The sequence below is a fragment of the Perognathus longimembris genome, chromosome 3 (assembly GCF_023159225.1).
Source record: "Perognathus longimembris pacificus isolate PPM17 chromosome 3, ASM2315922v1, whole genome shotgun sequence".
In the NCBI taxonomy this organism is placed as follows: Eukaryota; Metazoa; Chordata; class Mammalia; order Rodentia; family Heteromyidae; genus Perognathus; species Perognathus longimembris.
The window spans coordinates 44,030,302-44,054,112 of NC_063163.1; the positions used below are offsets into that span (position 1 = coordinate 44,030,302).

The following is a 23,811-nucleotide window of genomic DNA, read 5'->3' on the forward strand; positions in this document are numbered from 1 at the left end:
GCCTTAATTAGTTTTTATATTGCCACTGACACTGACAATAATTCTAGAAAGCACCTTCAGTAGCTTAAGGGGATTTCAGAAAAGGGCCAGGCAATTAATGTGTTGACATGTATGCTAAGAAGAGGAACATGTACGTGAGGTCTAAATATTGGTGCTCTGATTACAACTTGAATCTCAACTAAGATTTGATGGCATATGAAATACTAGCTCATACATAGCCATTCATTAAAATGGTCATTTCATTCCCTTTTCTGCTTGCCGGCTTTCTGAGAAGGCGGGTGGGTGGGACAAGCCTGGCCGCCCAGGCTGCCCTAGGAGTTGGGGACTGGATCTCCCACTTCTCTTTCTCCAAGCACTTCAGAATGCAGCCTGCATTCTTTCCTGATGACTTTTCAATACTCCTACTTTTGAGCTAAGGAGAGTTCACTGCCAGGTTGGTGAGAGCCTGAAAAAGGCTGCCTCCCTGTTGGAAGGAGGCCCAGTGCTCACCTCTGCTCTGTGGGAGCCAGTGTTGGAAAGAAGGTGGTGGATGAAAGTCTTTGTCCCAGGAAGGACGCATCAGCCCCTTGGCATTCCAGTGTGGGTACAAGGCTAGAGAACGAGTTCAGAATAGCAGTTCCTTCCCCCCTCATAAGCTCCTCATTACACTTGAGTCCATGGCTCTAAGGGTGTGACACACTGAGCTTGTTCCACAGCGCTGTGCACTCCCACTTTTCTTCCTTCATACACGGGAGAAGGCAGTGCATGCCTCTTGTTAAGTGGTTTGGATATGCCTCTTCTTTATTAAGCTTAACTTGCCACCATATCTGCAAGTATATAATATTTAAAATATAATAGTTATAAATATTATGTAGTTTTCGTAAATTTTATTGTTAAATTAGTTTTAAACTTTAAATAAAATTTAATATATAGTAAATATAAACTTAGTACTTGAGATTATTGCCTACTATTATATTTCCCCTTAGTCTAGTCTAGACAACGCAATTTAAATAATCCATTAAAGTAAAATTTCAAATGAAGACAAATCAAATAACTTGTGCTTCTCTTGGAGAAGGTAACCATATTTTTATTATCTTTTACAGGAAAAAAAGCATTATTTTTCTGACACACTTAACATCATAGACACATTCTTTGTTGTCGTCACTTATCTATTGATGTCAAGGATATATTTCTTGATTCCAGAATTTTTAAAGCTGTCCCAGGGTATGAAATATATAACTGAGATGTTAAAATGTTCTTTTCCTTCATCCACTTTATTTTTTTTCATTTTCTATGGCTTTAATCTTGTATAGTGAACTGATTTTTGTTTAGTTTCTGTACCAAATAAGTTTCTTGAAGATAAAATATTTACGAATGGGGACATGAGTTGATTAGTACGGTGCCTACTTAGCCTGTACAAGGTCCTGAGTTTAAATCCTGGTACCACAAAAAGAGAAGAAAGAAAGAAGGGAACATATTGTTACATAACCTGAAAACTATACCATGAAGGCATTTAAGGCCAATACAAGTGTATGCATTTACATACCTTTACTTAGATATAGGAAATGGAGCATTTAGTGAAGGAACTTTAATTCATAACATTTTGAACTTCTCTCTAAATCTCCATTTGTATTTCAACTACAAACTAACTACATTTGAAGTCCTACCAATCTAGGTTTTTCCTGTAATCTTGGGAATACTTACTTGAGCCTGTGTAAAAAGTCTGAGTGATTCCAGTCATCATTCCCTAAAAAACAGTAAATGGAAACCAAAGAATGTGACATACATGCGAAGACATACCAGGCATTTTGCAGTGTCATTTCAGTAGAAATGGAAACTGTTTAAGGCAAAGTTATAGCAGTAAGGAATTAGAAAGTATAATGTATATGAGGGTTTGGTGTCTGTGTATGTGCCTCTCTATCTCTGTCTCTGTCTTTCTCTCTCTAAATGAAGTAGAAAAGAGCACATTTTTACTGGAATGTAGATGCCAGGGGGCTTTTAAGTGTATTTATTAGAAGTCAAATAAGTAGATTATGTCTTACCTTCATTTCCCAGAGCTCCAATTTGGTCTCCAAGTAAATGTGTAATGTGATAGGCTTTTGGAAAATCACCATCATTAGGCAACTTTAGCATCACTTGAGAACTTGCTATTGTGAGAGGAAAACACCTCAGGCTCTCCCTTTGATTTGCAACTTAGGCTCTGGAAGTAGCCCAGTCTGTTGCCTGTCTGATGTGCACATAGTGGCTATGGGGAATCAAGGAGTACTAGGGAAGTTGTTGATAAGTTATAGTCACTGTTGATTTGTTGTACTTGGTGGAGTGACCATTCAGTTGATTTGGCTGAAAAAAAATATTTTCCTCTGTTCTCTGTTGTGGCCTTTAAATTTTTTTATTTGGTTATTTATTTTAAAATGTATTGTCATTATAAAGGCGAGGGGTTACAGAGGGGTTACAGTTACATAACTCAGATAAAGAGTATGGTTTGGGATAATGTTACACCTTCCCCTCTCTCAGTGTTTCCTACTCATCCTCACTTGCAAGTTGCATAGCTTATTTTCAACATAGTGTCTAGTGTTCACCCTTTGTCCTTTCATAGCTGTGCCCCCTTACCCTTCCAAAGACAGACAATCAAACAAGACAAAAGAAAACAAATCAAATCCAAGAACAAAGAAAAAAAATCTCTGTATCCATTTCCTGGGGTTCATTTTGATAAATATTATTTTATATGATCATAGGCACATAGACATTTCCCCCATAAGACTAGCCTCCATTGGTCTCACTGTGTGTAACTGTGTAGAGTACTGTGATTTATACTCTCCCAGTGTATTTTAGATCTAGCTTCTGCATATGGGAACACACATACGTTGTTTGTCTCTTTGCACGTGACCTACCTCACCTTAACATGATTATTCTTGCTCCATCCATTTATTTCCCTGCAAGTAACATAATATTCTTTCTGATAGCTGTGTAAAATTCCACTGTGTATAGGTACCACATTTGTTTGATCCACTCATTTATTGCAAGGGCTGTTTCAATAACTTGGCTGTTGTGACTAGTGCAGCAATGAACAAGAATGTGCAAATGTGTTTATGCTATCCTGATTTGTGATGTTCTGGGACACTTCAATATCTTATTTGTGAATTTCAATATTGGATTTCTAAATCCATCTGGGTTTTATTTTGGTACAAGTTATCCTATGAAACTTTGAAGCACATTTATTTATCTCACCTCCCATTCTCTGAAGTGTTCTTTCTTCCTCCAACACTTGATGCTTTAATTTCCTTTTTCTCAATTTCAAGCCAGCAAACATGCTTCCATAGTATACCAGTATCTTAATTTTATGATAGTCAATTTCCTACCATACAAAGGTGTGTGTGTGTGTGTGTGTGTGTGTGTGTCTGTGTGTGTCTGTGTATTTTACTGTTTATTTTCTGGAAATTCTGTTAGCTTCATGAAGTTTTAAATAATAATTACTGTTTCCTATTTTTAAAGTTATGCATATGTACATATAAGCATACATATACCCATGTATATGTATATATATATATATATTCATTTCTACACAAGAAAATGTAGTTCAGATAAAAAGTCTCCATATTACTAAGAACTATTTTAAAATATGAGTTACCTTTGTCTTTATTGCATGCCACAATTATAATTTTCTTTCAATTTGTTTATCTACATAGAGGTCGGTAAACTAATAATCAAATAATTGTTTTAACAATACCTCTTCTGAATTAGACTAATATACTTACCATATATATATATATATATCACTTACTGTAAATTATTTCAAAGAGATTTACTTAAGTTAATTTCTTTCTCAAATAACTTTAAACAATGTGTATTTACAGCAGTAAGCAATGTGTATTCATAAATATTTGTTAAACCATGTGGATTTATAGGTAGTGTATTTGTGGTGTTTAAAAACATATTAAACATTGTGTTAGGGGCTCATTTATATGTTTTAGAGGGTGTTAGAAAACTATCAGCAGGTTCCATTCCCTGCATGTCCACTAGAAAGTACCAGAGAAAAGTAAATAAAAACAAATACCATTTTAGGTTACTCCTATAAGTGCAAGTTTGTTCATGTTTTACATTGGATATATAGGACATGTGTCTGTCTTTTTCAGGAGGTGGTCCTGCTCCTGGACACCAAGCACTGTGGCCATTATGTCATGTACAACCTCTGCAGTATGTACATGATTTTATAATTTTGCTATTGTAGATAGAAAACTTGTAAGAAAGTGATCCCCTTTTATGTTTCACTTAGTCATAAATATTTAGTGGTGGGAAGTTAGATGAAAAATTCTTATTTTGTACTGGTCCTGTTTGGCAGGAAAAGTTAGCTTGATTGTAAGTTCCGAAGAGGGAGGCAGGTCAGTGAGACCAGAGAGGCAGAGACATCTTTCTCGGGCTGGGAATATGGCCTAGTGGCAAGTGAGCTTGCCTTGTATACATGAATCCCTAGGTTTGATTCCTCAGCACCACATAGAGAGAAAAGGCGAGAAGTGGTACTGTGGCTCAAATGGAGCAAAAAGAAGCCAGGGACAGTGCTCAGGCCCTGAGTTCAAGCCTGAGCACTGGCAAAAAAAAAAGACTGATAGTACTTCTTTCTTTCATGTCATATGTACTAAAGACAGTTGAGCAAATGTGTTTTCTAACACTGGAGTGGGTAGTGATGAGATCAAGACACAAGACAGGAAATGACAAAAACCAGTTGAAACCAGAATATTCCCTTAGTTTCCCATTGTTTCTGTCTCGATTTTGTTTTCTCCTGTCTATACATTAAATGACTGTTTTTCAGGGACTTGAGCATTTTAGACAGCGCCATTGACCTCCGCTCCATGGCACACATGTGCGCTGGTAGAATGAGTAGTCTGCTAGAAAGTTAAAAGTGAAGCTTATGAAGCAAGAGGGTGATTTTAGATTACCTGAGGTGAACAGACCTGGAGTCCTTCCCTAAATCCTTCAACTTTCCTTGGCCTCTTTGGTCCCCTGGCCTCCCTTCCTCCCTCTTAGGGTTTTGGAACCTTGTGCTGTTTATCTTAAGAATCATTGCAGAGCAACAGGAGCTTCCCAGAAAGCTCCATTTGAAGATAGATAAGGAATTCCTAATAGAAAATTTGAACTTTATTCCTAACTTCTGCATGCTTAGGCATAGAAATGTGACATGTATGTTATTTCTTGTAGGTGAGGAATCTTATGATCCGACATACTTTCATGATCTGGTAAAAGGAATCAAGATTAATGATCATAACGTTCCCACCCTTGAGTAAGTTTTGTGTCACACTGACTGTCAGAAGAGTACTAAACTCATTGGGCTTGAATTTTGGAACTAGTTTAAGCAACTACAAATCTTCTATGTGCAATCAGGGAAATGATTATATTTTCCAAAGAAGTCGTGGACTGGTTGGCCAAAGGTGCTGAAAATGTCATCGCAATTCACTGCAAAGGAGTCAAAGGTAATAATGCTTTTCTTTCTGTTCCCCTTTTCTAAAGAAAATATTGAAGAGCTAGCAGGGGGTGCATTCTACTATTCAGTAGGACTAATAGGGTAACATTTTTAATATTGGTTTTAAGGCTGAAGGAAGTATAAAAAAGAAATAGAGACAAGGAAGGTAGTAAAAGGGGGAAGAATAATGAAGGAAAGAAAGAAAACAGAGCTAAAGAAAGTTGAGCATGTTTTCTGTGATTACTGATTATTTGTGTTTCTTCATTTTTGATTTTTCTACTTTATATGTCATAGTATAAAGAGTATCTAGTTTCAGAATGTTAGAACACTTTTAGTTCAGTTTTTTTTTTCTTTTTAGCGGACAGAATTGTACATATATAATATACAATATGATATTTTGATGTTTCTGTATATTGGTAAAATAGCTAAATCAGTTACTTAAAAAGACATTACCTGACAAACTTAAACTTTTCTCATTGTGCTTTTAACTTGCTCTTTCCTTATGACTAGTAACATTGAGCATTGTTTCATGGCCGTTGTTTATTGGCCACTTACATGTTTTCTTTGAGAAATGTCTTTCCAAGTCCTTTGTCCTACCCTTACCACCTTTGAATCCTTGGAGGTTTTGAGGTACTGTTGGTTTGCTTAGTTTGAGCCCAGGGCTTCCCTCTTCTTAAGGCCTTCTACCACTTGAGTCACACACCCACTAATGCTAAGGCATCTTTCTCACAGACCTGTAAAGATTCACTATGAAACAAGAGGACTGGAAATATGGCATAGAGGTAAAGTGTTCGCGTTGTATACATGAAGCCCTGGGTTTGATTCCTTAGCACCACATATATATATATATATATATATATATATATATATATATATATATATATAAAGCCGGAAGTGGCGCTGTGTCTCAAGTGGCAGAGTGCTAGCCTTGTGCAAAAAGAAGCTAGGGACAGTGCTCAGGCCCTGACTTCAAGCCCTAGGACTGGCCACAAAAACAAAACCACTATGAAACAAAAGATAAATCCTAGTTGCTATTCGTACCTGCTATTTATCTTTGTTATGTCAAATAATCAAATACTATATAAATCTGAAAATGTCAAACTCAACAGAATTTTAATTTCCTAAAGACTAAATGGTTCAGGAAGATGCCATCTATTATCCAGCTAAGTTCAGTTCATGCAAGGCCGCTATAAAACACTGGGGGAAGGCGTCTAGAAAGAAAAATCTAGAAGGATTACCTATCATTATTCTTATAAAAATTTTTTCTTTATTGTCAAAGTGTAGTACAGAGGGATTAAAGGTTCATATGAAAGACAGTGAGTACATTTCTTGTTCAACTTGTGACCTCCTCCCTCATTTCCCCCCTTCCCCCTCCCCCTTTCCCTCTCCTCCCAAGAATTATGCAGTTGACTTACACCAAATGGTTTTGTAAGTATTGCTTTTGGCATGGCAAGGATTCCATATCTTGATTTCTATGACCAATTGTATATGACAGTCTGTTGGTGATACAATAATAGTTATACACCAGTCCTGACATTTCCAGCTGGGAGAACTCATCATTGTCTAACATGAGAGGTTTAGTGATGGATGCTTGACAAATGATCACAGAATGTGTCCTTCAGGGTTTCCTGTTTCACCTGAGAAACAGGAAACAGGAACAGGCTGAGAGGACACTTAGTCATCCTGAAACTGCACTTATTCCCAGCACAGGCACGTGAGTGTCCCCCATGTTAGTGCATATGTAATTGCTAAAAGAGCTTTTCCCAAGTTTCCTTCCACTAGCAAAAGATCAGATGTGCAGAGACCCACAGATGTCCTCCAGAACTGACACGTTTATAGTCAGTGAAGCTGAGAGAAGCAATAGCCAGTCATCTCATCTAGCAGCCAGCTTCTCATCATAGCCAGTGATGGCTTTAGCTTCCCTTTGGAAGTTCTTGGTTACAATAGTGCTTTTAAACATGAGTGGCCAAGTTCAAAAAAATGTTTAAAGGATAGATCAGAAAAGGTTATAATTCTCAGGTAAAAGGGTATATGTGGAATTATATAAAGCAGCTTATTCAAAATGTGCAGATGATGGTAGAAATAGAAAAGGCAACACTTTTCAAACCTAAATTTTGTATGATAGAACTAAAGACACCTGGCATGGTGGAATTAGCTATTTTCATCACTCTGCACGATAAGCAAACAGTATTGTACACAAAGGTTCTTGACGGGAAACACTATGGCTAAAGCAGAAACCAGATTTAAAAAAACTGGAAGACAAATTTTAGGGTAGGCTAACTAGAGAAAGTCATTCTTCAGCTGAACAGGAACTAAGTCTAATGTCTTTAACTAATGTCTTTGATGAACTAATGGGAAACTAATACAAGTAACTGCTCTCTCGTGTTAAAAGTGCGTCGATCTTAATTAAGAAAATTGGTACAGGCATTCTTAGGAGCCTTGGTAAATTAGTGATTGTGGCATTAGTGTTTTGTGAACGGCACAGTATTCTCTCAGGTTACTTTAAAAATGGCATTTCTTTGAACAAACAGAAAGATTGTGGTAAGATTTGAGAGTTAATTGGGAATTCTGTACAGATCCACTGTATACAACCGTAACTTACTAGAGTCTTAAATATATTATCTAAATTCTTTTATTTGGGAAGATAGACAAAATAGAACATTATCATTGTCTAAATGAATCTGTTGGTAGCTGAAGTGGTCATGAGAGTGAAGATGTCCAATTATGAGAAAAGTGTCACAAATAGTTTGTGATGAAATTTTAAAATGTCATCATGTCCTTGGCTTTGGTCGTAAGTATAAAGTAAAAATCAACTATATAAATATATATATTGGAAGTCAAAAAAGTCTCCTGAACTAACTCCTATGCTTTCTTAATGAGAAATATGTCTTCTATTTATCATGCTTTTGTTTTTTACTATCATTATTTTTAATTTTAGTTGTACAAAAGAAGTTACCATTCAACAAACAGTTTATGAATACAGTGCCGCTTGATGAATGTCATCCCTTTCAGCATTCTTACCTACCTCTTCCAACCCACCCCTTCCCCTGCTTTTCTTATTTTTAGGTTATGTATTGAATTTTTTTTTTTGCCATTTAAAAAAGCACTAACATCTTTTCTAGGGAGAACAGGGACAATGATTTGCATCTGTCTCATTGCAACTAGGGTATTTTTAACAGCTAAGGTAGAAAAGATATTACTGCACTCTGTCTTACAGTTGTCGAGTTTGCTGGTTCTGAAACATTCCTGGTAAAATGTTTTAAAAAAATTCTTAGATAGTTCACTTAAGTGAAAGCCTTGATTCATGCTTCCTTGATTAATGAGCAGTTAGTAATTGGCCATTTACTGGTTCTGGGCCAGGTCTACGGTGACAGCAGAAATGAGGCACAAAGTGAAGGGAATGCAAAATTTATAATATCCTAGATATGCAGTATTTTAAAGTTTGTGTTTTTATCTTTAAGGAGTTGTAACAAAGGCGTTGCCATTCAAAAATGTGGTTTATGAATGCAGTGCATCTTGACCAATGTCATGCTTTCATCATTCTCCCTGACCCTCCTAAACCCACCCCTTCTGTCAATTTACTTAATTTTGTAGGAGATGCAGTGAATTTTATGACTGTGGAATGCAGTGTTTAAAAAACAGGAACCAAGGAAAGGGTAGGCATTTGTGAATCACATCTGTGATCTTGGCTACTCGGGAGTCCTAGAAGAGGAGGATTGTGGTTTTAGGATGGCCTGGGCAGAAGAGGTCATGAGACCTTTCCTCAAGTCACAGCTGGGTGCAGTGGTGTGCACCTCTCACCCCATGCTATGTGAGAAGTTGAGAATGAGAGGCTCACATACTCAGGCCAGCCTAGGCATGAAAGGCCACAAGACACCAGCACCACACAGGGGTGCCTGACACCACGGCAAGCACCTGCCATCCCAGTGATGATGGAGAAGACTGTAGTAGGTGGAGCGTAGCTCAGGTGCATGATTGAGTGGTAAGCAAGCGCTTATCCTAAAATTAACCAGCAAAAAAAAGGATTGAGGGCTGGGGATATGTGTCGGGATCTGATGGATCCCTTTCTCCCCGATCTCCTGGGGAAAATGCTTGATCCCCAAAATCTATGAAAGAGCACTCGGCCTTGCCTTCCACCGGCAGAAGGCTAAGGCATACTCTTATGGAAATACGCTAAGTTGAGGAAAGGTTGCTGAAGCCTCCCCTCCCCCCATCCCCTCACATGTCAGGAGCAGAGGCAGAAGAAGGCATCAGGGAGACACTGCAATGGTTGAATGAGTCTCAAAGGATTTAATTGGGAGGGAGGTTTAGATAGCGGTAATGGTGGGAAAGGGAAGGACTTGGGCCATTGGCTAAGATGAGCTGCCCATCAGGTGATGTCATGAAACACCCTTTGTGGGCTGGGCAACCCTATCATGGTGGCACGCACGTGGCAAGCCCCCCAGGGGCGGGGGACTTCTTTTCCACTTGAGGCCTGAAGGTGGGACGGGCTCCCTCCCACACTGTCCCAGGGCTGGGGGAAGGGCAGCGTCTCTCTCTTGGCACCCTTCCCCCACCAAGGCCAAAACTGAGTCCCCCAAATCTCCCCTTTTTTAGTTTTTTAAAATGATCAGGGGATGCTGTAAATACATGGCATATGTGGGCATAAGGCAAATGCTGACATAAGATCTGTGGGGCCCCTTCCACAAAAGGGGTGAGGGGTAGGTAAGGGGCCATCCATGTGATTTCATCCAGACGCTGGAGTCCTTAGCTGGTCTCGCGCCAAGTGCAGACATTAATCTTTTGGTGGTAAGGTAGAAGTAGGCTGAAACTCTGGCATCCCTGGTAGTTCACAATAGCTGATAACTTAAACATAAGTGATTAGTTAAGCATTCTTTTATATATAAACATTGAAGCGAAGGCGCTAAACCATTGCGCTTACTTTTCTCAAACATTTCTATCATAAAACATTGGGGTTGAGTGTCAATACCCTCAACTCCTATCTTCTTTCCAACAGAACTCCCCAAGTCTAGCAGCAGGGGGAGAGTAAAGGAAGAAGCATGGTGCAAAATTCCTTAATTTTGTGTGTGTGTGTGACGCTGTAGGCAGTATTGCCACTGCAAAACATTGAGCCATGAGATGCTAAAGAAAGAATCTAGAAAGCAAACAAGGAAAGGAAGCTTGGTTACCTCATACCGTATGCAGTCCTACTTTCCATATTTCCATGGAAGAGCAGAAGTGCAACATGGTCCTCCTTTTCCTGGAGAGAACAAGAAGAAAACATTTCTCCACAGCGGGTGCTCTGGGTTTAATTTTCCAATCTGGAAAAACACATATACAATACTCCATCCCACACTGATTCGGGATGATTTAAAATTTCTTGATAATTAACATGAGTATAACTATCCTTAATCCTGGGGAATACCCCTCCCCCTTTTGTTTTTTAAAATTATGACACCAGAGGGCACCAGACAGAGAATATGGATGGAGGGCTCTTCTTCTGTAGCTACTTCCTGCTGTCAAGGGGGCGATGTGTCATAATTAAGGGCCCCTCAGCCTGGGACCGTCCAGTGTGGCTGGCAAAAGTTCCCATCATTACCATGAGAATGATCACTGGGGTCAGAGAGTGCTATGGTTTCCTCTGGCCTCTTGGGCATACCCAGAAGTTTCCAAGGCTGGTGCCTCCAGGGTTCAGGTCTGTGTTAGGGTGACGGCTATGAACGGCAAATTCCCAGGTGGTGATCTCAGCAAGAGATTTTATTCTGTCAAAAGAGACTTTTGAAAAGGTCAGGGAAAGTATTGACAAGTTCTCAGAGCTGGTTGCCATGAATGACTTAGAACACACCCTGGGAATAAGCGAGGAAAAGTTCCTTTTGGAGCATAAGCCCAATTGTAAAGTGAACAGGTAAGGAGAAATGACTGAAAGAAGTGTTTAGTGATAGAAAACCGGTTTGGCTTAGCCAGTCAGAGGTCAGAGGCAAATATATATATATATATATATATATATATATATATATATATATATATATATATATACATACATACAACTGGCGGAAAAAGGAAATGGACAGGTATTACCTCTCTCTGTTTCCCAGCTCTGATCCATTTTGAAAGGGTGAGACAAGGCAGCTCCCTTTAGGATAATATGACACCATTCTCCTCTCACTCCACTCCACATTCCGTCTCCTGGACTGGCTAAGTCCCAGGACTTCCAGCGTTTGTTGCTGGAATGGCATTTTCCCATCCACATTTATGGGTTTTGAATTCGGGTCCTGAGCACTGTCCCTGAGCACTTCTTTTCGAGGCTAGTGCTCTACCTATATAGATTTTTTTTCTATATAGATTGGTTAGGGTGTTTAAAATTTCCCAGCATTCCTGGCTCTGGTAGGATGACGCCCTTTGGTTTAAGCAAGGTGAAAAGATTTTCTTAATCACAAAATTCACCTGGCTATCTCTGTGGCCACTTACATAACTATGGTGATTTAACCTGGAGTAACTGTTAGGAGAGGACTATTTATGAATCCAACTCTAATCTTGGGAGAAGAAGAAACCAGGCAGTTTGGGAACAGACTGTGGTGGTTCTCTGTCACTGTCCATGCAGCTAATACACACAAGTTGGACCTGTATCCTAGGAAGCAAAATGTCAATTTTGGATCAGGACAATTTAGGTTAATAGTCACATTTGTATGAAATGATTTCAATTTCTTGATCCTGAGAGTTGATGAGAACACAGGAGAGAAAAAATGGGAAGGAAAAATCTTAATTTATGCCAAGAATTGTCAGGACTAGATGCACACTTAACTTTTAACATACTGAATATAAAAATAACACACTGGTTTTACATCACTGTACTTATACCACATGTTGCATGTTTGAACCTTATGGAATTTCTCTTAGGCCCATTTGTTTGCATCCGAACTTTGGGCTGAAAACCTATTTTGTTCTGCTTTTAAATCTTACCAACCACCAAACACACACACACATACAAACCCTGAGTGCTCTTAAATTGCTTATTTGATTGGCCATTTAAGTTTTCTGGAATTCCAGTGGCAAATGGTATTAATTTGCCCATACCAGAACCACGTGGTTGAATAAAAACAAAAAGGAAACCTCTCCTAGTCACCCAATCCGAAGACAAATCTGTGACTCCCAACCTGACAATTTTTTAAATCACACCAAACAAGCAAACTTTTTCATCCATCCAGAAAATCTCCTCCACTTTTTAGTATCTTTGAACTGGTAATTATAGGAAATCCAATCAAGTTACCTATTGTTTTTTTTTTTTTTTTTTTTTTTTTTGGCCAGTCCTGGGCCTTGGACTCAGGGCCCGAGCACCGTCCCTGCCTTCTTCCCGCTCAAGGCTAGCACTCTGCCACTTGAGCCAGAGCGCCGCTTCTGGCCGTTTTCTGTATATGTGGTGCTGGGGAATCGAACCTAGGGCCTCGTGTATCCGAGGCAGGCAGTCTTGCCACTAGGCTATATCCCCAGCCCAAGTTACCTATTGTTATATTACAACTCTTTGTTTCCCTCTTTAATATTTTGTTTTAGTTCACAATTTGAAACTTTTCCTGGTTTTACCCTGCCTGCAGCTGTAAGTCTGACATGGAGAGAAAACGTGCAGGCAAGTAGGGGTGCTAGCCCCTCCCAGCTGCAGCGCAATGGCTGGATGCCTGTTAGTCTGAGTCCCCGCCCAGCCCAGGGGAGTCTGGCATGCCCATCACCTGGGGGAATGGGTGGGACTCCACCTTCAAGATGGAGGACTCCATTGCCCACCACGTGCATTGCCCAGCTAGAGAAAACAGGATTTAACCAACAACAGGCAGAACTTAACCGAATCTCTGAGCTTAACAAACATCAACCCTTTTTTTTTTCTTTTATTTTTTTGCTTTAACTCCATTGGCAGCAGCAAGCCTGCAAATGACAGGAGGACGCAGCAGGGATCCTTTCACAGACCGCTCTGGGGCCCCGCCCAGCTGCATACTCATGGAAGTACACTAAGTTGAGGAAAGGTTGCTGAAGCCTCCCCTCCCCCAATCCCCTCACATGTCAGGAACGGAGGCGGAAGAAGGCATCAGGGAGACACTTTGATGGTTGAATGAGTCTCAAAGGATTTAATTGGGAGGGGGGCTTAGATAGCGGTAATGGCGGGAAAGGGAAGGACTTGGGCCATTGGCTAAGATGAGCTGCCCATCAGGTGATGTCATGAAACTTCCTTTGTGGGCTGGGAAACCCTATCATGGTGGTATGCACGTGTTCACCCCCCAGGGACTTCTTTTCCGGTTGAGGCCAGAAGGTGGGAAGGGCTCCCTCCCACACTGTCCCAGGGCTGGGGGAAGGGCAGCGTCTCTCTCGGCACCCTTCCCCCACCAAGGCCAAAACTGAGTCCCCAACAGATATGGGCTAGTGGCAAGAGTGCTTGTCTCCTATATATGAAGCCCTGGGTTCAATTCCCCAGTTTCACATAGACAGAAAACGGCCAGAAGTGGCACTGTGGCTCAAGTGGCAGAGTGCTAGCCTTGAACAAAAAGAAGCCAGGGACAGTACTCAGGCACTGAGTTCAAGGCCCAGGACTGGCAAAAAAAAAAGTTTATAACAAAAGTGTTGAGAGCATGATTTAGCAGAATCATAGCCACTTAGCAAGCATGAGACTCAGAATTCACAATTCAACACTACCTAAATGAACAGAATAGAATAGATGAGATTAGAATAGAACACAGATAGTCCAATGCCAGCTTTTTGTGTGTCTGTAGTACTAGGGTTTAAACTCAGGACCAATGTCATCCTATGCAGGGGCTCTCTCACTGAGCCATACCTCCAGCTCCAGCCCTTTTCTACACTGGCTATTTTGAGATAGGGTCTCACTAACCACTGGCCATGCTTGCTTTAGGCTCTTTCTGTCTACCTCAGATGATAGGTCTTTCTCTTGAGATAGGGGTCTAGAAGACATTTTGACAGGACTTCCCTCATGTCATGACCCTTCAGTTCTCAGCCTTCCAAGCAGGTAGAATTGCAGGTGTACACACTTGCATCAGAGAGATGTCATGATTCTAAATGAAGAGAGGAGCCTGTATGTGCAGAATGAAGGTTAAATGAGTAAGACCACAAGATGGTAATGCAAAATAAACCATGGCTGGTCATGGTGGTACAGGCGTTATCCCAGCACTCCAGAGGAGGAGGTGGTGGGAAAGTATCAGGAGTAGAGTTCAGGCTACAGCTCAGGTCTACACAAAGACAAAAGAAAACCCTCAGTAATCAGGTGCTTCTGTAACCTCTCCAATAGAATGACTTCCTTTTTCCACAGAAGGAGATCAAGATTAACAGGACAAGGTTTCCAAAGGACTTTGAGCATCCTTTGAGTTCTACGTTGATAAGAGTTATTACTTTGTAACTAAGAACAAAGTCTGTCCTCTGTTTTATTATCCCCAAGAGCCCATATCTGGGGGATGTGTGGCCTTTGGAAATGTCTGCAGAGAGACAGTGGGCTGCTGCACCTTATAAAGTGAGGTGCAGTCCTACTGACATGATCTTGCCAGGATGTTACCGCCTGTAGGATGTACCCAAAATAGCTCTTGTTGGGATCCAGCCTTGGGACTTGACACCCTTCCCCCAGCCCTAGGGGAATGCAGAAGCAGGCTACAGTTCTCTGGGTCTGGAACCAGAAGAACCAGCTTTGCACCCAGCCCCCAACTCTCACGCTAGCCCAGGCGCCTCCCTGTCTCTCCCTGGCGCTGAGCTTTCGAGTGATGTTAGCTCAAGTGGGTCATGTGATAGCTCTCAGCCTATCGGTGTCCTGGCCGATCACCTTCTCTCGCTATCATTTCCCTTTACACCTGCCTTAATAAATCAGATTGCTCTGGAAGCCTTCTCCGAGACTCGTGTGCATCTGGCTTTCTTTACCGGTAAGGAGGTGGGCAAGCATTCTCGTTAGGCCGCGTGCACATGAGGTCAGCACTGACCCCTCCGTCCCATCCTGGCTCTCTGCTGGCCGGGTGTCCAGGCGAGAGGACGAGAAAAGGGGGTGGCGAGAAACCTAGCTGAGCCTTGATCCCCACGCCAGGAGACACGAGCCCGTCAAGCTCCTCTCACCTGTTGGCCTACAGTCCAGAAGGCTTAGGTTTTGCACCATGTTCCACTCTGTACTCCCACCCTTCTGTTTTCCTAACCTGAGCCACACAGGTTTGTTCTCTGAGGTCCCCAGGGCTGTGGGCAACATCGCATTTGCCTCCAGGCTGGGCTGCCTGGACCAATATTTGTAGCCCAAGGGCCTGAGGTAAAGATGAAAATGGATGCTCTAAGACAGTGTTTTCCAAATTATAACCACTGGCAAGGTATAGAGCAAGATAAATATTGGGTTTCTTTGGCTTGATTTCTGGGATAGTGTGTGTGTGTGTGTGTGTGTGTGTGTGTGTGTGTGTGTGTGTCCTATGGATTGTAGTTCCAAAACGAAATGCAGGGCACTGCAGGCTGTGCTCACCCTGGCTGCAGTCCTGCACGTTGCTTGGTTGTCTTTACACTTCAGTCTGCACGTGACTTGGTTGTCTTTACACTTCAGTCATCTCATTTGTAAACTGGAAGGCAGGAAGAAAAGTTGGACCAGGTCATTGCTAATGCCAGCTCTAACGTACCATGTCTTTCTGAGTCTTAAACTAGAGATGGTCTTGACATGGCTTTATTCAACTTTGTTGTTCTGAGTAGCTCTGCCCAAAGACTGGTGATGTGAAGGTGAACTATGGTTTTGTTGTCTCCTTTTCTGTAGGACAGTTTGCAGTATTTTGGAGAGCAAAGATTAAATACAGAGTATGGAAATAATTTGAAAGGATAGCCATTCCATCCCAGGTAAGTTTTCTCTTTTGAAAGGGAGTTTTTTGTTTTGTTTTTGTGGGGAGCGGTTAGTGGCACCTTCATTTGTATGTATTTGAAACTCTTCTCACACAATCAGTTAGGGGGCAGCACTTGTGCCTTGTGACAGTTCCCTGACCCCTCCCAAGTCCCCAAGCCACGCCCCCGGGGCTGCCTAGGCAGGCTTCTCCCCAGTGCATCCTACTTCCCTTTGTGCACCTCCCCTCCCCAGCAGGCAGGTCCCATGCCTGAGATTTTCCTGGCTTCTGAAAATTCTCTCACATCTTCTGGCTTTTGATTTCACTGGAAAGAGAAGTTGATATTTCACAAACCCCTGCTAAGACAATGCACAATTCAGCCTCTGTAGAACATCACAAGGATTGCTCCTTGCTGATCCCACTTGTCTGGGAGAGGGGAAGACAAAGAGGTGGAAAAATGAGAGGCAGAGAACAAGAAATAAAGGCAGAGATAGAGATTATGAGCGAAGGAAAAGGGAAAATAAATATTTTAAATCCCGTCATAGCAAACACTATCATACTTTTTTATATTTCCCATTCCATATTTGCAGCATCCATTTGAAGTTTATACTATTACCCTATTTTCCCTCAAACACATTTTATTATGGAAACAAAAAATCTTCCTAACATATTGGATTAGACTGTTGGTCACTGTGACAAATGCCTGACAGAAGAACTTAAGAGCAGGGAAGGAGTTTGAGTGAGGCTCACAGTTTCAGGGTTGACTTCATGGCCACTTGATCCCATTGCTTTGGGCCTGAGGTGAGACTGAAAACTCATGTCAGGTCGGGTGTGGTGGAGAAGCCTGCTCACCTCAGTAGGGCCAGGAAGCAGAGAGAAGCAGAAAGGGGCAGGGACATCCTTCCCTTTCTTCAACCAGGCCCCATCTCCTCTACTAATGCTGTAAACTTCTGAAGCCCCCAATGGATTGGAATATTGATGCAGTCAGAAGCTTCCTGAGACAATTACTTCCCAAAGTCCTGCATCTGTCCACTGGTACATTGGGGACTGAGCCTTTTGCACAGCAGCCTTTTAAGAGCACATTTCATATTCAAACATGAACACATGAAGATGGAATCATATAGTATATTCCTCAATCATCATCTCAACTAACAACCAGTCATGCTTCAACCTTCCCTTTCAACTCTCCTCAAACCCTGGATGGCCCTTCCTACTCTTTTCTTTCCTAAAGCAGGATTACACTGAAGGGAATTCCAGTCAGTGGATTCTTTGATCTCACAAGTAGTTTGGATGATACCCAATGTATGCACTCCTAAAAAAGAAAAAGACAAAAGAAAAACACCTACTTAGGCCCTGGTGGCTCACATTTGTAATCCTAGCTAGTCAGACAACTGAGACCTGAGGATTGGGGTTGAAAGCCAGCCAGGTAAAGAAAGTCTGTGAGACTCTTATCTCCAATTAATCACCCAAACATCCGGGGTTGGAACTGTGACTCAAGTGGTAGAGCACCAGCCTTGAGCAAAATAAAAAACAAAAAAACTGCTGTTTACAGGTGGCTCATACTGTAAACCTAGCTACTCAGGACTTGAGAATCACAGTTCAAAGCCATCCCACGTAGCAAATTCTGTGAAACTTTTATCTCCAATTAACCACCAAAACTCAGATGTGAAGCTGTAGATCAAATGATAGCACTGAGCAAATGAGCTCAAAGACAGTTCCCAGAACCAGCATAGTCCCTACAAAAAAAAAAAAAACTCACCTAATAGCATTGATTATACCTTAAATTATTACTTCAATAATACCTGTATAATATCAATTGGTGTGTAACTTTCCATAATGGGCTAAAATCCTCTTTTATTTTAGTTCATTTCAGTCGAGTACTAAATAAGAGTACATATTTCCATCATTCCCACAACTCTTCAGTTAAAGTTCATTGGTTTCTTCTTTTCTTATTTCTCATAATTTATTTACTGAAGAAACCAAGGTGTTTATTTCATAGAATTTACATTTCAAACTATATTAAATCATCTACGAACTTCCTACTCATTATCTCATTTAATATAGTCAACAACGGGGCTGGGGATATGGCCTAGTGGCAAGAGTGCTTGCCCCATATACATGAAGCCCTGGGTTCGATTCCCCAGCACCACATATGCAGAAAATGGCCACAAGCAGCGCTGTGACACAAGTGCAGAGTGCTAGCCTTGAGTAAAAAGATGCCAGGGACAGTGATCAGGCACTGAGTCGAAGGCCCTTGACTGGAAAAAAAAGAATATATATATATATATATATATATATATATATATATATACATATATATTTATAGTCAACAACCTTGGGTGGGCACTTTTGTGCAAATTGGGAAGTTGAGGTTTGGAGAAATTAATGTTTTGAAACATGCACTCAAATCCAGATCTATCAATGTCCCAGCCCATCATTTCCCATACCCTGTGCAGCTCCTCCACAGTGCCTTGTCTGTTTCCCTGCACACCGTGGGACAGCTTTTAGGGGCTTCCTAGCCCTGGATGTGGCTGCAAATAGTTTTCTTTCAGAGAAGTGATCACTGGGAACAGAGCTTGAACTTGCATTAGACACTAACTACTGATCTCCAGTACAGGCCACAAAATCTCAGCCTTACCCATGGATAGGTTTTCCCTTTGTCCAAGTCACCAAACCAAAAAAAAAAATTATCTGTAGGGGTAAACAGCACATGAACTTAGTGAAGTCCATTGCTAATCATGCCATTTGCATGCTCACATCTACAGTGGCTTCCTGCTGCAGCAAACTAAATGTTCTGAGCTGAACATGAGGTCTTCTACCATGTGATTTTTCCAGTCCTTGCTCCCACCCTGTGTACGTTGCATCCTGCCCACTATCATCTTTAGGAGATCTGCTGTTTCCCAGCATCCCAAGACTTTGTTCACATGGCCCCGTTCCCTACAGGCCCTGCCCTCCCAAGCCCCTTCCAGGCATTGTCGCCCATTATGGGTGTGTTAGGGACTGTGCCATCCATTCTGTAGCTACATATTTTTTAAAAAAATTTAATTTTATTGTCAAGGTGATTTAGAGAGGGGTTATAGTTATAAATGTAATGTAGTGAGTACATTTCTTGTCACACTAGTTAGCTCCGTCATTTCTTTCCCACCTTCCCCAATGGTACAGTTACTTTTCAACACATTGTATTTTGAGTATCACTGTTGCATTGGGTTAGCTTTTCAAATACAATGTATTTATCTTCCTTAAAGGCAAGGCCTGTGTTGTGTTTTTCCAATCATGCCATCCTTTGCATCCCAAAGTGCTTTGCTCCTGGTGCAAATAAGGAAGATATTCCTTATTTGGATGAGTACTTCCTTGCTTGTGTGTCAGTTGTGGAAGCCCCTGTTGCTTTAAGCTGCTTCCGGGGAAGGAAGTGTGAGAGCAGGAGCCTCTCCAGGGCTCTCCGTGTAGAAGTGGAGAATCTGGTGGCAGGAGCTGAGAGGTGGTTACCTGTAGCTCCTGCGCAGGTCTGCAGACCTTTCCCCTTTCTCACTTCTGCAGTCATGCAGTTTCCCCGACTGCAGCCCTGACCTGACTAGCCATGGGTGAGAGCTCTGCTGATTCCCAGGGAAATCAAGGCAGGGTAGAGAGTTGTGGTCATAGATGCAGGACTGAGTCCCCCTCTGCTGGACAGTCCTTCCTACACACTGTCACATTCTGACCTTCTTTGTGGCTATTCTCCTTGCCACCTGAGGGTCAGGATCACTCAGGAACCTTTCTCATTATTATTGCCCTTTCATTTTTTGCCAGTACTGGGGCTTGAACTCAGGGACCTGTTGCTTGGGAGGCTTTACCTGCTCATAACTGGCACTGTACCAGTTGATCCACACCTCTAGCCCAACTATTTGCTAATTCATTGGAGATGGATTCTTCAGAACTTTTCAGCCCTGGATGGCTTCAGTGTTTAGTCCTTTCAGCCTCAGCCTCCTTGGTAGCGACCATTACTGGCATGGGCCAGCACCCAGCACACTGCTTGTGCCAATTGGAGATGTATTAGCTAACTTTATCAGCTTCCTCAGTTGGCTCAGCACCAGAACTCTTCAGTTCCTCCAAGTGAGGTCCAAGGAAAGCCTGTGAGCAACATTTTATAGAGGAGGAATATAGACTAATAGAATTCCAAGGTTACCTCAAAAAAAGATTTGGGAAAAGGGCAGATGAAGAAACTGTAGCTTTTAGAGACACCCCCCAAAATGACATATAATTAGCTCCTGCTGCTATGTAAGGTCTCTTTCTTCCTTGATGAAAACCATCCAGCAAACCACAGTCCTCCCTCTACCTCACTAAAGCAGCTTCCGCCATGGTTGCTTTACCCCTTAGTTGTCCTCGCAGTCATAAGAACGTCATAAGCAAGGACTTGCTCCTTCCATGTTACTCCCTGCAGTTCTGAGGTCAGTGCTTTTTCCCATATTAGATAATTTGGCATGAGGCATATACATAAGAATATTATGAATTGGAACACTATAAATGTTTTCTTAATTTCTTAGTGCTCTTAAGCTATAAAAGAGAGGTTAGGATACTGACTTAAAACCTTGCATTCCCACTAAAATCGAGGTTTCTGTCGCTTTGCAGTATCATTACATCAAATATTTCGAAATACTTCAAAATACGTTGAAGTGGAGCTTACCCCTTAAAAATACTCAAATTAGAAAAATTATTGTTTATTCTATCCAAGGTAAGTGCTTTAGAATCGAAGGATGGGACCGGAGGACACACCCACTCTTTGAGAGGGCTTGCTTGTGGACATGTGCCTAGATGATCATAACCCATAGGCGTCTGAGGTTCCCCACACATGAACTCCACTCTGGAGCTGCCCACTGGGCAGGCGATGCTTGGCCATGTCAGCAGCTCTTAGGTGTCTTTCTGCTTCCTTAGCCAATTTTCACTTGAGGGGGGGAGGGGCTCCATCCCCTTCCCTCTGTTCTCATGGTTCCCAACCTCAGCTCAGAGTAGGTGACTTTAGGAGAGGAGACCCGTGAGCACTTGAGATTGCTTCTTTCCCAGATCCACTTCTAGTTCACATTGCCTCTCAGCAGCAGTGTCCCTACATTGTTTTCTCAAGTCCTTTTTGCTCATCACAGTATTCTTCTTTCCCTCTTCCTTCGAACTCTGAGCATCTCATCCCCAGCACTCCATCGAGATGCCCTAAACAACATGGGTGGTGAGCAGAATAGAGAAATAGGTGCACAGATTGTAAAAAGCCAACTACAAGCTGGGTGTTGGTAAGGCTCACAGCTAAAATCCTAGCTACTTGGGAGACAGAGCTCTGGAGAAGCAGTTTGAAGTCAGCCCAGACAGATAAGCCTGCGTCTCCATCGGCAACATCACCAGAGAAGTAGGGGTGGAGGCTCATCAAGTGATGTGCGCCAGTGAGGCATGCTGTGCAAGCAACAACAAGGCAGCACTAGGAAACACAGAGAACAGACAGTTTATGACAGAGAGAGGGGAGGGCTAGTGGAAAGAGGAGAGCCATCCAGGAGAAATGCATGCCCAACCAGCTGTGGGGAGGCTTCGGCACAGGGAGACCTGAGGAGCTATGGGCCTTTGCACTGGGCCCAGGATGTTAGCTGAGCAGGTTTCCTGTGGGAGGTTCCGTTGTGCTCCCTGGAGTCATGTGGTAACCCAAGTAGTCACCTTGACACACCTGCGCAGGCCCCCTGGAGCATGGGGTGCGTGCGGGAGGAGATTATATCCACTGTAGCATAGGAAGATGCGTGCATGAACAGAGACCCAGATCTGTCCCACTGAGGAACTGGAGGGGACAGAGACTGGAAACTGTTGGGGGGTTGGGGGTTGCTGTGCCCTGTTCCTGGTATGCCAGTCTAACATACATTCAAAATGAATGCAGAGGCAACAGCAGTAAGCTTTAGGAAATTAAAATTCTGTTGGGTTTGACATTTTCAGATTTATATAGTAATTGATTATTTGACACAACAAAGATACACAGCAGGTATGAAATGGCAACTAGCATTTATCTCTTGTTTCATAGTGTATCTTTACAGGTCTCTGAGAAAGATACCATAGCATTAGAGGGTGTGTGACTCAAGTGGTAGAAGGCCTTAAGAAGAGGGAAGCCCTAGGCTCAAACTACAGTAATGCAAACTAAACAAACCAAGAGCTCCTCAAAACCTTCAAGGAGTCAAAGTTGGTAAGGGTAGGACAAAGGACTTTTTTTGGCCAGTCCAGGGCGGTGAGCTCAGGGCCTGAGCACTGTCCCTGGCTTCTGTTTTGCTCAAGGCTAGCAGTCTGCCACTTGAGCCACAGCACCACCTCTGGCCATTTTCTGTATATGTGGTGCTGAGGAATCGAACCCAGGGCCTCATGTATATGAGGCAAGCACTCTTGCCACTAGGCCATACTCCCAGCCCCAGGACAAAGGACTTGGAAAGACATTTCTCAAAGCAAACAGGTAAGTGGCCGATAAAAAATGGCCATGAAACAAAGCTCAATGTTACAAGTCATCAGGAAAGAGCAAGTTAAAAGCACAATGAGAAAAGTATAAGTCTGTCAATTAATGTCTTTTTAAGTAACTGATTTAGCTATTTTACCAATATATAAAAATATAAAAATATCATATTGTATATCATATATGTACAATTCTGTCAGTTAAAGAAAAACACTGAAATAAAAGTACTCTAAAATTCTGAAGTTAAATACTCTTTATATTTTGACATATAAACTAGGAAATGAAAAATGAAGAAACCCAAATAATTAGTAGTCAGAGAAAATATGCTCAACTTTCTTTAGCTGTTTTCTTTCTTTCCTTCATTATTCTTCCCCCTTTTTCTACCTTCTTCATCTCTATTTCTTTTTTTTGTAGTTTAAAAAGGTTTTTATTCATTTTCATCAGGAAAAAAAAGGACAGTCTCAATACCAACTTGTCACCTACTCATAAATTTGAACTTACAAGATTCACTACTCTAGATAACTGTACCTACTAACACAGCTTGAAGTGGATCTCCCTTCCATCCCCTAAGGTTCCATATTGAAATAAACAATTCCTTACAATAGCCAACATTGTCACTTGGTCATAGCAAAACAAGGCCAAAGAATTTCAACTTGGTAGCCAACAAATACAAATATCAGAACAAAGTTGCAGGGATTTAGAGAAAAAAGGCAGGTATCAGCATAAACAACTTGTAGCTGTGTAATTTAAGATCACCTTTTCTGTGTGTAAACATGTCAATCTTAGCAGCCTATGTAGGAACATGGAAAACTCCAAATCCAACCATACTGAATAAACTCAGAATTTGTCAGCCACATTTCCTTTTAAACCTAAAACGTTTGATGCACCAGAAGCTGGTATGACACTCAATCATTTAACCTCCCATCAACAAACCCAAGATTTAAGCATTTTCCCCCACTGTTCCTTCCTATGTCTGAATATAGAAATGCTTATTAATTCATGCATCAAATGCACTGAGACCTACTAGTGTTGACCTTACCTAAGAACTCAACACAAGCTAACAAACTCCTCAAAATGCCCACCTGGAAACATCTTGTTCATCTGCCGGTGGCTGTGACCTACCTATCAACAGAAACCCAAAT

At 41.7% G+C, this 23,811-nt stretch overlaps 1 protein-coding gene and 1 long non-coding RNA gene across 2 annotated transcripts in view; one reads left to right on the plus strand and one right to left on the minus strand.

The window, feature by feature from the left end:
• LOC125347590 (phosphatidylinositol 3,4,5-trisphosphate 3-phosphatase TPTE2-like) overlaps window positions 1-23,811 on the minus strand; it is a 181,098-nt gene that overhangs the window by 99,822 nt on the left and 57,465 nt on the right. The gene's annotated exons all lie outside the window — the stretch shown is intronic.
• Window positions 6,724-23,510, plus strand: LOC125348288. Its single transcript, XR_007210342.1, has 3 exons — window positions 6,724-6,734; window positions 8,164-8,167; window positions 23,373-23,510. It is a non-coding gene; the product is annotated as an uncharacterized LOC125348288 (long non-coding RNA).